Source organism: Sminthopsis crassicaudata, chromosome 2 (assembly GCF_048593235.1).
Source record: "Sminthopsis crassicaudata isolate SCR6 chromosome 2, ASM4859323v1, whole genome shotgun sequence".
In the NCBI taxonomy this organism is placed as follows: Eukaryota; Metazoa; Chordata; class Mammalia; order Dasyuromorphia; family Dasyuridae; genus Sminthopsis; species Sminthopsis crassicaudata.
In genome coordinates, this window is record NC_133618.1 from 116,003,452 (window position 1) to 116,015,490 (window position 12,039).

The window sequence follows — 12,039 nt, forward strand, 5'->3', positions numbered from 1 at the left end:
TTTGTAAAGTTTTTTTAACAACAATTCAAGTATTCTGCTCCCCCCAAAAATTAATAGCTTAAGACTGCACAAAGACCTTTGAGACACCCTCATCTTTTATAAATTTGGGTCATGTCGAAAAGTACAAGAAAAATAATAGCTCCCGTTTCGGTAGTGCTTTAAGTTTGCCAGGCCCATTATCTATTACTTCCTCACAAGGGCGCAGAAGGAAGCCACCGTCACTGTTATCACTGACCCTGCTTCCAGAGGGAAAATGAAGCAGACTCAGTCCGGGGGAAAGGCGGGAGATGTCTGAAAGAGAATCTAAATTCAGTTACGTCCAGATCTGACTCCAGGCCCGCGCTTTACCCAAGAGGGCGTGCTCAGTAACCAGCTGGACGGACGGACGGACGGACGGATGACTCTGTCTGAAACCGTTAAACCGCACTCGTTCATCTCATTTTAGGTCCTTTCCTCCCTTCTCCTTTCTCGCTCTTCTCTCCACAGCCTCTGCCCCTCCCTCGGAAAGTACGTTACAGACAGCTGCGTTCAAACGCAGAACTACGGAGAACCGACTTCCCCAGAGCAGCAAGCTGAGAAAGGGGCGGTTCGAAAAGACGAAACTTCCCATTGGCCAGGGCCTACTGCTGGAGAGTCCATTGGCTAAGGAAGATCAGCCCGGTGCCTGATCCGGGGGTTTCCCTCTGAGGGGTGGGGCTTGGGGCGGCGGGGGCGGAGGAGAGGAGGGGAGTAGCGGGATGGGGCGGCCGTGCAGCTGGGACCTCGGGCCCGCGAGTGCCCGCTAGCCCCCTCCCCCTCCCTCTGCCTACTTGGGCATCGGGCCCCCAGCAGCGTGGCGTTGGCGCTGCGGCAGGACTGCGGACTCCCGGACGCGGCCGGTAGGACCCTTGGGGTTGTGCGTGTTGTTGAGCTGGGGGCGGGCGCGCAAACGCCGAGCCCTGGCCGGGCACCCCGCCCTCCTCTAGGCGGGCCGAGGCCGAGCCCTCAGCCGGGCCCCCAGTGCCCCCGGCCCGGCGGCCTTTTCTGGAGTTGGGCCGTGCGAGCGTAGGCATGTGCGGCGCCCTCTCAGGTGCACCTCCCCCCCGTCCGTCCTTCCTCCATTTTGCAGGTGGTTGTTCTTTTCACTTGGGGAAGGCGCGCACGTATGGCGTGTACGTTCGGGGGTCTCAGGCCAGCGGGGGGTGGGGGGACTAGACTCTGAAGAGTAAAACACGCAGAGGGTGGATCGGCGTGTGTGTATCAACAGGCGTGTGCGCGCGTGCGTGCGCGCTGCGGGGAGGGGGCCGCGAGAGGTCGTGCGCGCTGCGGGGAGGGGGTCGCGGGAGGTCGGGGCTAAGGCGGGCATTAAAGAGTTAGCGCTCGGTGCTTTTTTTCCCCCTCTATCCGTCTGTCTCTGTCTGTCATCTTTGTTCCTTTCCCCTATCTTTAGTATTTACTTAATAGTTGTCTCTGCTTAACTCTTATCTCCAGCTACTTATTTGCGTGTTTTTGTTTTCGTATTTCTATTTCTTATTTTTATCTAGTCTCACTAACCATATATCTAAATCTTTACCACCTAAATTAACTTCCCTATATCTTTACTGACCTCTCCCTATCTTTCTGTTTCTACCATGTTTTCCGTTACCTGTCTATACCTTCCTGTGTTTACCCACCTGTCTCTACCTGTCTTGTCTATTTCATTCCTCCATCCTTCCATCTTTCATTTACCTATCTATTTAATCTCGTGAGGAGTAATGCACAATCATATCTTGATGTCTTGGAGAGGATAGAAATTAAAAATAAAAAAAATTAAAAAAAAAAAAAGTGCGAATCTCTAGGTGAGATTCTGAACAGCCGCCGTGATTGGTGGAACTCAATTTCCTCTTGGCTTGTTCTGGGGTTCCCGGCTCTTTTTTTCCGGTTTTTGTTCTTTAGGGGCCTGATATCCCGGATGGGAGTGAGACTTTTCTGCTTGCTCTAGTTCCAAACAATTATTTTGAAGATCATCCATCGATGAAAGCTTGTCAAGCAAATGAAAAAAAAAAAAAAAAAAAAAGAATTTTTTTTTTAATTGCTAGCCTTCTTCTGAGCTTGACTGTAACAGCCTCAGATAATAGATATTTACTTCAAACTCCCGTCACCAGATCAGATAGAGGAAAGGAAAATACAAACCTTTAGGAAAGAAAGTCACTAAATTATAGAATTAATTTAAAAAATGTAAAGAAAGAAAGAAAGTCACTAGATTATAAAATTAATTTAAAAATGTAAAAAAAGAAAGAAAAAGTCACTAGATTATAAAATTAATTTAAAAAATGTAAAAAAAGAAAGAAAAAGTCACTAGATTATAAAATTAATTTTAAAAATGTAAAAAAAAGAAAGAAAGTCACTAGGCTGGGTTCAGTTAAGCAGCAATCATTGTTGTATGTAATTTAAAAAAAATAAATAAAGGAAATAGGCCGGTTCCAGTTAGTGGTGAGGTAATAACAATTTATAAAAGTTTAGATAATAATTTGGGATTGGATGGAAGTTTAAAAAAAAAAAAAAAAGCCCTAACACATCATACTGTAGCCTACAATTTTAGAACATAGAAGGAAATTATTTGCTAAATAAATTAAGTAGGAGGTAATAGATTTAGATTACAAATTTTATATAGTCAAAGACCACAAATAGATTGTTTCTTAGAGCTAAGGATTTCAAGTATTTTGTGGTGGTTTGGAGTCTGAATAAGTGTGATGATAAGGTGATAAAATAACAGGCCAATTTCCCCCTAACTATATAGTAAATTAGAGGAAAGAGTGAAATCATGTTTTTCATTTCCTGCTATTCTCCCTAATTCTCATCCAGATCCACTTCCAGCCTCTTCAGACTACCTGATTCAGTTTATTGGGAGAAGAAAGAAAGAATTGCAGATTGAAATCATAGAATTTTAAGATTGGAAGAGAGATCATATATCCCTTTCAAATTACAGCTAAGAAACTGAGGCACAAAGATTTTGTGTTTAAATTCTGAGCTCTTGTCAGTAAACCTGATGTCTCACTAATAAAATGGGTATGAGAAAAATCTCTCCAGCTAAATTAACTGAACGTTTTTTTTAAAGTAAATTTTATTGATTGGGTTTTGTTTTTTTTTTTGTTGTTTTTTTTTTTTTTTTTTTTTACATCATTGTTTTCCCCAATATCTTCCTCTTTCAGAGAACCATCCCATCTTCCTAGCAGTAAATTAGTGGAGGTATAAGCCCAATAATGCATTGATAGGGTCAAAAGTTATGGATGTTTTAATCATATTAATTACATAATTCCAAATTGCTTTCTAAAATGATGGTATACTAGTTTATAGCTCCACTATATGTATTAGTATGCCCATTATTGCTATTTTTTGTCATTTTTGCAATTTTCAGGTGTGGGGTAAACTTGCAAGGTTGTTTTAATTTTCATTTCTCTTATTATTACTCATGTGGAGCATTTTTTAAATGTGATTTTTAATATTGTGCAGGGGTGCTTGACCATGTATGTGTACGCTCATTTTTTAAAGTCTGTTTATATCTTTTGACTACTTTGGGGAATTAACTGAACAATACTGTATAATCTCTCCAGTCTTTATCTCCTTTTTTCTAGCTATCCCAATTTTTAAAAGTCTTAAAGTCTTTCATTCATTTTCTTTTACATGACGAAGTTTTTTTCCCAGAAATAATCTCATGTGTGCAGGGCGTCAAATACTATTATTAAATGCTTTTGCAGCATAGGATTGATATATTCTTAATCTAGAGCTTCCTAATGAAACCTCAGGTTACCAAAAAATGCAGCTGGTAGGGATAATTCTCATTGGAATATAAGGAATAAGTAATCTGGTGAGTTTTGGATGATGGGTGTGAAACATTGCATATACCATAGACAGGATTGAAATATTAGTTTTGCTAAACAGTTTTCTGCCCCCTCTTTTTCTACTAATTGTTACAAGAATTGGGGAAGAAATATAGACAGTTCTTTCTTTACAAAAGTAGACCATTCCTTAGACCTCTGGGTCACAAAGCAGTAAAATGATTTTTTTACATAATACAAACATGCCCCTATTTACACATTTTAACTTAACTTATATAACCAAAGGCATACACAAAATAATACCTTTATGCGAGTCATAAAAAGTGCTGTAATGCAGGCATTAAATACTGTATCATTACAATAAACAGAATTATGAAATTAAAGGTAAAGTTAATGATAAAAGTATGCCCAGTACTGTGAAGTTAATAGAGGTGTGTGCAGTACCTTGCCTCCACCCACTGCACCTAGCCTTTGTCACTAGTATTTAGTTGTACAACTTTTTTTAAATGAAGCTACGGAAAGGTCTTTGGGCAATGGCTTCCCCCCTCCTGCATCTGATGATAGAAAATTATCCTCTATTAGTCTTTGAACTTTAAAAAATCTTGAAGTATTTGGATCTATCTTTTTAATAGAAGAAAAAATTCACTCAAATGATGAAATGTTTTCTGCCAACTGTTTCATTGTAAATTCTTTTGATTTGACCTCAGCTTCCTCTGCTTTTTCTTTTATAACCTTTGCCACAAGCAGCTCTATCGCATCCTCATTCAGTGGTTCTCCTTCAGACTCGATCAATTCCTCCAAATCATTTTCATCCATTTCTGGCTCCAATTCTTGTGCTAATTTTTCAGTCTTCTTTAAACCCATGAAAACCGAACTGTGGGCTCACTTTTTTTCCTGTTCTCTTTGTACATATTTCTGATAAATTTTCCTATGCCTTAGCAATATTATGGATTGCATGATAAATATTCTAGGACTTCAAGAAATCTCTCAATGTCAAGTCTTTATAACTGCATTCAAATCTGTGGACCGTCTGGGAATATGAAGTGCTACCTTGAAATTCACAATCACTCCCTCATAGTAGTAATAATGAAGTAGTGTTTGGTAGACCCCTTTTTGCATTTTCTTTAAAACCATCTAGATGGGGAGGGTGACCTGGGGCGTTATCCAAAATAAGTTGAATCTTGAAAGGAATGGAATTATCATTAAAAACTTCTCCATTTCTGGAATAAAGCAGCAGGAAATAATGCACAGGTAGATCACTTCAGTCACTACTTAAATTAATTCAGACTTTTCATTGGAAGGACAAAAATTAAAGCTGATGCTTAAATACTTTGACCATAGAATGAGAAGACCAGACTTGTTGGGGGGGGGGGGGAAACCTAATATTAGGAAAGATTGAAGGCAAAAGGAGAAAGTGGAATGACTAGAGGATGAGATGAATAATGTCATGAAGGCAGTGAACATGAGCTTGGGCAGACATGGGAGGTAGTAGAATATAGAACAGCGTTATGTTGTCTATGGGGTCATGAAGAACTCAGGACATGCTGAACAAATGACAAGCAAGTGTTGCCTTGCTGATTTCTTTCAATGCTCTGGGATTTTCAGAATAGCCACAAAACAGGTTTTAATTTGCAAGTCTCTTATGCATTCGTTTCCAGCAGAAGGGTGACTATTGTTCTAAGCTTTGCTACCTGGCATTTGTGTTTTCTTCTGCTGGGGGATGTAGGTTCAAGATGAAATAGGCTGGTTTCATTAGCATTAAAGATTTACTCTGGCAAGTAGGGACTTTCATTCATCTCTTTTTTGTAGAAACTCCAGAGCTTCTTGTTTCAATATCTGCGTCCTGACACTTGCATATTATAAAACTCTGTATGATTTTAAAATCAGAACAGGAATGTGGATTTCTTTCAATATTCTTTAAAGTCAAATTTGCATAATATGAATTTAGGTAAAGTGAGAAGTTTGTATTTAGAAATTTAGAAATGGTATGAATCCCAATTTTTAAAAGGCATCAATAAAAATTTAAATTTGTGACCCCCCCACCTCCTAACATGAGGGAAATATTTTGGTGGCTTAGTATTGGAGAGAGCTTTGAACAATGAGGGATGAGAAGACAGGGATTTTCAGTGTAGCATTCACTAGCTGTGGGTCATTGGGAAGTTTTCCTGCTTTTTAGAAGGTCAGTTCTCTTCTCTGTAAATTGAGGGGATTGGGCTCTTTCAGTTCTAACTTTCTATGTGATGGAAAGTGATAGTTTCTTTGGAAAGGGCTTTTATTTTCACCTCCTCTTAAACCAGCCTTCATGGAGGAGAAAAGTCAAATCTCTTACAATAGAAACATGGAAAAGTTCTTTGCTGTTTTGTTTTTTGTTTTCTATACTTTTTCTGAGGTTGGGATTAAGTGACTTGCCCAGGGTCACACAGCTAGGAGAAGTGTTAAGTATCTGAGACCAGATTTGAACTCAAGTCCTCCTGAATTCAGGGCTGGTGCTCTATCCACTGGGCCACCTAGCTGCCCCCTACTGTTCTAAAGAGATGGTATCTAAGCAGCAAAATCTGGTAGCTGCTGCCTTGAAAGATAAAAGGTGCAAGATACAAGAGAGGATATTACCTCGCTTCCAGTTTTTTTTTTTTTTTTTTTTTTAATCTAAATAAGCTTCTCCAAGAGTTAGATTTTGAAATTTGAAAAAGCTGAAGTCATGGAGAGTGGAGAGGAGGTCCAGTCCTGCCCCAGAGGTTATAATCTATTACAAATTATTTTGTTGCCTCATACAGGAGCCAGTCTCACAGATGCACATTTTTTTCTCTATTTCAACTATAAATAACAGAACTTGAACAGTTTTGCCTCAAAGCATGTTCTTATCTAGCAATGGTAGAAATCCGCCACAGAGCCATTAAAAGACGACATTGTCCCTAGCCAAATAAACTTCTTTGGAAACTTGGTATCTGATTTTGCATTAGGCACGTTTACTTTTCACTGTCAGAGTCTGTTTTAGTAATGTGGTTGCAAGAATCAGGTTTGACTTACCTCTGGGATTTAGAGAACATCTTACTTTGGGGAAGATGTTTCTTACTGTTGAGATTTTTGTAATTGCAGGTAACATTTTTTTCCCTGTATACTGAGAACAAATTAGATCTACTTGGGTTATCTATATAGCATGAATGTTTTAAGCTTTGTTACTATACTCATCAGCATGCAGCTGAAGTGGCTAGAGAAGCTGGAGAGTAGGGGGACTATTCACTGAAGTTCTTTTGTCCATGTGGCAGCTGCGTATCTTTCATGGACATTTGAAAGCCTTACATTGACTAGTTTGCAGACCAGCCTTCCCTTTCCACTCCTTAAGAGTGAAAGTCATTCATTTAGGGTGTTCTTGTAGTTGGAATCAGCAGAGTGGAAAGGGAGACTGAATATAGGTAGTTAGGCAGTAAATACTCTGCTTCACTGAATTTTTGAGACACTCCCCCTAGCCCCACCCCTCAGACCCAATAATAATAATAATATGTTTCTATAATTCTTTAAGGTTTACAAAATATATTCTTTAAAAATCTTCAATGCATTAGGTACAAAAACCACTATCCCTATTTTAAAGATAAGAGAGCTGAGATTAAGATTTGTTTAATGCCTCATTGGTTCCTAGAAAGCTGGAATTGGTTTCCAGATCCTCAAATCTACTACCTTCACAGGGGAAAATACCTTTTGCTGAGCAGGGACTTCAGAAATAACTCTAGCTAGAAAGAAGAGGAGATTTGACTACTGGTGTTTATTAAAAAAAAAAAAAAAAAAAAAAAAAAAAAGCCATCATCTGAACTTCATAAAGCAAGAACCACATTTGATTATGATTGAAGATTAGAGATCTATGGGAAATTAGGAGCAGGATGCTCTTAGAGAAACCTGAAAAGTCCTCCATGAACTCAACCAAATTGAAATATATTGGGTACAAGTAATAACAGTATTGTGGTATGATCAGCTGTGAATGACTTTGCTATTCTCAGCAGTACAAAGATCCACAACTACTCTGAAGGATTTAGGATTTTAAAAAAAAGAATGTTATTCATATTCATAGAAAGAACTGATAGTATCTGAATGCAAATTGAAACATTTACTCTATTTATCTTGAAGGTTTTTTCTTTTTTTGGGGGGGGAATCTGTTCTTTCATAATATGGCTTATGGAAATGTTTTGCATAACAACATATGCCTTCTTAAAAAGGGCTTGCATAAGAATGAAGGGAGAGAATTGGAACTCAAAAGTTTTAAAAACAAATGTAAAAATATATTTTATATGTAACTGGGGAAAATAAAAATATTAAAATTTTTTTAAAATGAGAATAAAAAAAAAACTAGCCATAACAAGCCTCACTAATTTTCATTAATTCCTTCCCTTCTCCCTAAAAAAATCAAGGAGGACTTTTTCCTCTTTTTTCTGATTTTTGAAAGTTTTGGATTTTCTTCCAGGTGACAGTTCCCAGAATGTTTCCTGAGATCAAATATATCTATTACAAGGTAGAACCAAAATTCCATTCCTCTTTCTTAACCTATCCTTAATGTAGTTACTTTATTCCTTCACTTCTTTTTAGTATTTCTTAATACTTTTTTGCTTTAAGTGTTCTGTAACAGTGAGCATCGACCCTTTTCTTTTCTTGGAATGAAACTAAGTTGTGATATGACTTCCTGGATTCTTTGTTCCTTCCATATGCTTCCTAAGACAATTCTTTTGTGGATTATTCCCTTCAGAGTGGCTCTTGATGATTACTTTTTTCTTTTTACTTAATAGTATTTTTTCAATTACATGTAAAGATAATTTTCGACATCATCTTTGTTTAGATTTTGAAGTCCAAGTTGTTTTTTTTTTTCCTCCCCCCATTTCCCAAGACAGCAAGCAATCGGATATAGGTTATACATGAACAATTATTAAACATATTTCCACATTAAGCATTTTGTGAAAGAAGAATCAAAATAAATGGGAAAACCATGAAAAAGAAAAAACAAAAAATGAAAATAGTATGCTTCCATCTATATTCAGACTGCATAATTCTTTTCCTGGATATGGTCGCCATTTTCCGTTATGAGTCCCTTAGAATAGTCTTGGATCATGGCATTGCTGAAAAGAGCCAAGTCTTGTCATAATTAATATTGCTGTGATCTCCTGATTCTGCTCCCTTCACTCAGCATCAGTTCATGTAAGTCTTTCCAGATTTTTTTTTGTTTGTTTGTTTGTTTTACATTTGCTCATCATTTCTTCTAGCACCATAGTATCCCATTACATTTGTATACCACAGCTTGTTTAGCCATTCCCCAGCTGATGGGCATCCCCTCAATTTCTAGTTCTTTGCCACCACAAGAAGAGCTGCTACAAGCCTTCTTGTACATGTGGGGACTTTTCCCTTTTAATGATCTCTTTGGGATACAATAGACTTAGCAGTAGTGCTGGATCCAAGAGGACACACTTTGAGAGCCCCTTGGGCGTAGTTCCAAATACAGAGCGCTGGCCTGGATGGCTGCTTAACTTGACTTCACTTATGAAATGTTTGTGTACACTAACTTTTCCTGTGTCTGGGGAACCTGATATAGAGGTTAGGCTAGGCTGCCCCTGGAGAGTACAGAAAACAGCTGCTGAGATGGGTGTATTTGGCTGCCAGTTCTGGCTCTCCAGCTCCGCCTCCTTCCTTCCTCCCTCCTCAACCAGACTTCTCTCATGACCAACTGCTTTCCTTTTGTTGGTTTCTGATCTTTATAACCCAGCCTCTTTTTCATACTTTCTCCTATTACCAGCTTCAACTTCCATTTTAAAGTTCCTCTCTTTCATAAATCTCATTCTTCCAAAACTTTTCATACAATCTACCATACCCAGGCTTTTTTTTTTTTCCCCTGTGCTTGCCTGGAGGGTCTTTCCTAAAGTAGTGGGGTTAAGTACTCTATTTTCCTAGCATTTGGCGCTTCAGCCAATTGGCTGTCATTGTTGCATAATTGAGTACTGAATTAGAGTTCTGACTTTAATGCTTACCAGCTAGTTGATCACTGGCAGCCACAGTTGCATTTTCTGTAAAATGTAGATAATAATAAAACTGCCTAGTTCATGGGGCCCTTGTGAAGAAAGCTTCTTAAAACAGGCCTGGTGGCAGGAAGAGTTGAGTTCAAATTCAACTTCCGACAATCACTAGCTGTGAGACTCTGGGCGTGTTACTTAAATCCTGTTTGCCTTAATTCACTGGAGAAGGAAATGACAAATCACTTCAGCCTCTCTGCCAGGAAAACCCTATATGGATTCACAAAGAACCAGACACAACCGAACAATAGCAAGTTTAAAAATGTGAGCCTTTTTTATTCTCAAAAATAACAGAATTAATCTGACTTGACATCATAGAACTAGAGCCCAAGACCTTAATTCTAGTCATATAGTCTAATTCCCTCTTTTTACAGATGAGGAAATTGAAAGCCAGAAAGTTGAAGTGCTCAAGGTTACACAGGCAGCCTAAGGCAGAGCTGTGATTTTTCTGGGGAGCTATCTCTGGATGTTCAAGTTCTTATAACCCTGTAGAATTATAGGATCCCCTGCTTCATTTCATATAATTAATATGTTGTTCAGGAATTTGTTCTAAGTAAAGTCATTTTAATGTTCTTGTGATAAAGAGAGCCAGCTATACCCAAAGAGAGGACTGTGGGAACTGAGTGTGATCACACACAGAATTTTTACTCTTTTTGTTGTTGTTTGCTTGCATTTGTTTTCTTTCTCATTTTTTCCCGTTTTTGTCTTTTTTCTTATGCAAGATAATTATATAAAATTTTATATAAAAAATATCCATGTAAATGTTCTGAAAATAAAAAGCTTTAATAAATAAATTAATAAGCTGAGCCAAGATGTTCATTGAAATTATGAAATAACTCTTATTTTTATAGAAGAGAGCTCTCCCCTAACAATGCCTTCTCTCGGCATCACACAGGTGATGTACACAATCTGTAAGGGACCAGAGAGCTGAGCTGCCTCAGACATCAGATAGCCAGCCATGCTTGGCCAAGTTAGAATCACCGGACGGGTGATGTGTGTGTACATATTTTACTCTGCACTAAGAGCAGACGGGGCTGTCTGGCTTCTCATTATCGGCTGAGGATAGAGCTCCTCTGAGTTGCTGCATATTTGGATTTTTACAAGAAAGGTAGTAATCAAGTTAAGTTTACTAGGATGTCTTGAAAAATCTCTGAATTATAGCTGGTTTTAGACTGGAGAGGGGAGGCAGATTTGGTTTTGTAAGGATTCCTTAGAGGTTGACCAGAGGGCTGAATTCATTATTCATGTTGTAGAGTCTAATGTCCTCTTCTCTTACTGTTATGAGAGTTAAGTGAGACTGTGTCTGGGAAAATGCTTTGTCAGGCACTTGTATCATCTGGGTACCTAGCCGAGAGTTTTACTTTAGTAAGCTGGAAACTGCTGTGACACTGTGGACTGGAGCTGGGGCTTATTGTCCAGGCCTTGGCCTTCCTGTTACTCTCCGTGACCTTGGGAGGTCCTACCGGCCCTCTGATGGCCTTGACTGCCTCCTCTATCGTGGATCCCATGGATCTGAAGCATGTGTGTGTGTGTGTGTGTGTGTGTGTATACATACATATATATATAGTCATACTGAATTCCTTTAAAAAATAGGACAGAGGCTCTTTTTTAGATTGTAAAGACTCAGCCCAAAGAAAATAACTTTTTTTTTATACAGTAAATGCTACCTTTGTGGAAGAAAGGAGAATGTGATGGGATGAAACAAGTGTAGAGGGTTAACAACAAGCAGATATGTCATAGGATCAATGATTTAGAGCTAGAAAGATCTTAGAGGTCCTGAGGTCCAGATCACTCATTTCACATAGGAGGAAAGTTTAAGTGACTTGCCCAAGGCACATGCTGCTCAGGATCTCTAAGGTCCTCTTCTAGTTAGTGATTAGAAAAATTATATTTGGCTTCAGAATGCAAACTGGAATGTGCCTAATCCTGGCTGCTGTCACCCTTTTGTTATACATCTCAAATTGGAAGAGAGTTTAGAAGTAATCTAATCTGGCCTTTTATTTTACGAAAGAGCAACTCGCAGCTCAGAGAAATTAGTTTATTGGTCCAAGATCACACTGGTAAGTGGCAGGGTCTGGATTTGAACTATGTCATGTGACTCCCAAGTCCCAAGTGTTTCTCTACTGTATAATTCTCTCTACCAGGAGACATGAAAGTAGAGATTTTGTAGGGTTGAAAAAAGATAGGCTTGCTTCTAA

The 12,039-nt window shown here is 38.7% G+C and overlaps 1 protein-coding gene across 2 annotated transcripts in view; it reads left to right on the top strand.

Annotated features, from left to right (window-relative positions):
- Window positions 1–740: 740 nt before the first annotated feature.
- The window catches only part of CEP68 (centrosomal protein 68), a 38,741-nt gene continuing 27,442 nt past the window's right edge, over window positions 741–12,039 (top strand). Inside the window, exon 1 of one of the 2 annotated variants that reach the window (XM_074287081.1) lies at window positions 741–878. The gene's annotated coding sequence lies outside the window, so the exon portion shown is untranslated. Of the gene's footprint in view, window positions 879–974; window positions 1,109–12,039 lie in introns of those variants that run through there. The other variant, XM_074287083.1, reaches the window with a different exon arrangement.